Raw genomic sequence first — 2,663 nt, forward strand, 5'->3', positions numbered from 1 at the left:
TCTTTTCTCTACCCCTTTTCCTTTCGGCTTCCATTCCCTTCCTCCCTGGTATAGTTTCCCAGTCTCCTCCCTTCCCCTTGAGCAGCGATCTCAAGATAAACAGCTGGGGGAGAGGAGCTGTGGAAATGTCCAATCAGGGAAGGTTATTAATCCAGGATTCTAATTATGGTGTTGCCCTGTGTCTCTTGCATGGTAACAAGCCAGCCTCAACTGCTTAAGCTAAGAAAAAGCTCAGTGTTTCCTTCAAGCTGCATCGTGGACAGATTCCTGCCAGACCCTTCAGAGCAAGCACCCCACACCCCTAGCCCAGGGTCTGTTCCCTGATAGGGGGTGATCTGTCTGCCCCTCACTGTTTTCTCCAAATAGGTGAGTCTAGTGTGGCCAAGCACGAGATTGGCAGTGAAGTGCACATCAACACAGCAGCCCTGGCTTTCAGCAGCCAAGGTCAGCTGTTGAGCCAATGCATTTTATTTATCTGCCTAACTGCCACCATGACCTCTTCTGGGAGCCCTGGGCTGGGGCGGTGCCCTCACCTCTGGTGTGGAGGAAGAAGCCCTGCCCCAGGGGATCTTTCTTTGAGCAACTGTTCTGTGCACGGCTCTGGGCTCAGTGCTGAGGGCGCACCATGGATCAGACAGAGACTCACGGACCTCAGCCATTTCTTTGACATGAGGTTATTGCAGCTCAGAGGAGGGGCTGTTGATCTTGACCACATGTGTCTGTGTGAGTGGAGTGGGGAAGGTTCGGAAAGGTTGCTTCTTGTTATTGCTCATTTCTAAGTTGCTTCCAAAGCCCCGTTGGGCTTCTCAGCTCTCTCAAGAAGAAGGCAGAAGAGAGTCAGAGAGAGATGGGACAATGGAAGCACAGGTTGGAGGGATGTGATTGCTGGCTTGAAGACGGAGGAAGGGCCATGAGCCAAGGAATTCAGGCGGCCTCAAGATGCTGAAAAAGGCAACAGAACAGATTCTCCCCTAGAGCCTCCAGAAGGAGCACAGCCCCGCCAACACCTCATTTTTAGTTCAATGAAACTCATTCAGACTTCCGATCTCCAGAACTGTAAGATACTAGGTTTGTGTTGTGTTCAGCCACTAAGTTTGTGGTACTTTGTTATAGCAGCAACTGGAATCTAATGTCAGGGGCCAGATTTCAAGATGCTGTAAGCCATGTCAAGAGGTTTGGATTTTGTTCTGTAGGGCTCAAGGCTTATCACTACTTAGGAGTCTATGTATGTTAAGCATATAAGCTTAGATTATGAGGGTTTGAATACCACCTTGGCCAATAACCAGCTTTCTCAAAGCTGCAGCATTTTCAGCTCTAAAAGTGGGGAATCATGTTTCTCATCTCATTGGGCTAGCATAAGGATTAAATGAGATGATGCATGTAAGGTGTTTAGCCCAGTGTAAGCCAGAAAAGTGACTGTTACTTTTACTTGCTTGGCAACCTTAGGTGACCTAATGCCTCATTTGGTGGCTTTGCTCATGACATGTGCCCAGAGAAGGTATAGCAACCCCCCTCCAACCCCCTTACCCCCAGGAATAAGTGAATTTTGTTATATGATTGTATTAGTCTGTTTTCACACTGCTGGTAAAGACATACCCAAGACTGAGTATGTTTCCCCTTATAAAACCCTCAGCTCTCATAAGACTTATTCACTACCACGAGAACAGTGTGGGTGAAACGGCCCTCATGATTCAATTATCTCCCACCGGGTCCCGCCCATAACATGTGGGAATTATGGGAGCTACAATTCAAGATGAGATTTGGGCGGGAACACAGCCAAACTATATCAATGATGAACTGGAAAATAATTGAAAGGTGTGCCCCTATTGGCCTGTTTGCCCACCTATGGGGGGAGCAGATGCCTGTTCACCCTGCTCACCTAACCCCTGCTTCCCTCAGCTCCCCACAGGCATGCCTGCATTACTGTGCCCCTTATGGGCTATATTCATTTCTGGCCCCTGCACTATGCTCCAGGCATAAGCTATTTTAGTTACAAATTCCTTGAAATGCTACACCTTCCCTGCCCACCCGGACAGAGACCTCCCCAGGCCCAGCTGTCAAGTATCGATTTCCCCTTTAAATATTACTGCAGCCCAGGAGCATGTATGGATTAATTGACGAGGTTAGGCTTGTACCTGCACACTTCATTAACAGCTGCTACTAATTAGTGGAGTAGTCATTAAGAGACCTACTGGGGTTTTGAGGATAATAGTTTTATTTATTTTTTTCCATGACTCTTAAGCATACAATAAATTGGGGAGTGAAACGCCATGGGCCCAGGTTTGAATGGGAGTCACGGGGTAGCCTGTGCTCTGGATCTGCCCTAAGAACACAACAGAAACTAGGACATCACCACAGTGGGACTCAGAAGAGGCCCTTCAGATCATCTGGTCTACTATATGTGGCTACTGTGGCTGGGACTGGGACAGGGGCAGGGCCTCATTCTCAAGGTCACACAGGGACAGGGAAGCAGAGCTGGGATGAGCACCCAGGGCTGCTGGCCTTGCTGCTGGTCAGGGCTCTGTTTGCTAAATGGGGACTCTGCCGGATACATTTGGAGAGCCCAATGTGAGAGGAGAGACCAAGCTCATGGCCACGTTCTCTGCCTGCCCCAATCTTACCCTCTTTTCCCAAGAGGGTGTTGCCCTTCTTTTGCTGTTTCT

At 48.9% G+C, this 2,663-nt stretch overlaps 1 long non-coding RNA gene across 1 annotated transcript in view; it reads left to right on the forward strand.

The window, feature by feature from the left end:
• The first annotated feature begins 207 nt into the window (after positions 1–207).
• The window catches only part of LOC105535692, a 14,626-nt gene continuing 12,170 nt past the window's right edge, over positions 208–2,663 (forward strand). Inside the window, exon 1 of the long non-coding RNA XR_001005482.1 lies at positions 208–366. This is a non-coding gene — a long non-coding RNA (uncharacterized LOC105535692). The remainder of the gene's footprint in view (positions 367–2,663) is intronic.

This window comes from Mandrillus leucophaeus, unplaced genomic scaffold, assembly GCF_000951045.1.
Source record: "Mandrillus leucophaeus isolate KB7577 unplaced genomic scaffold, Mleu.le_1.0 Scaffold15, whole genome shotgun sequence".
NCBI lineage: Eukaryota > Metazoa > Chordata > Mammalia > Primates > Cercopithecidae > Mandrillus > Mandrillus leucophaeus.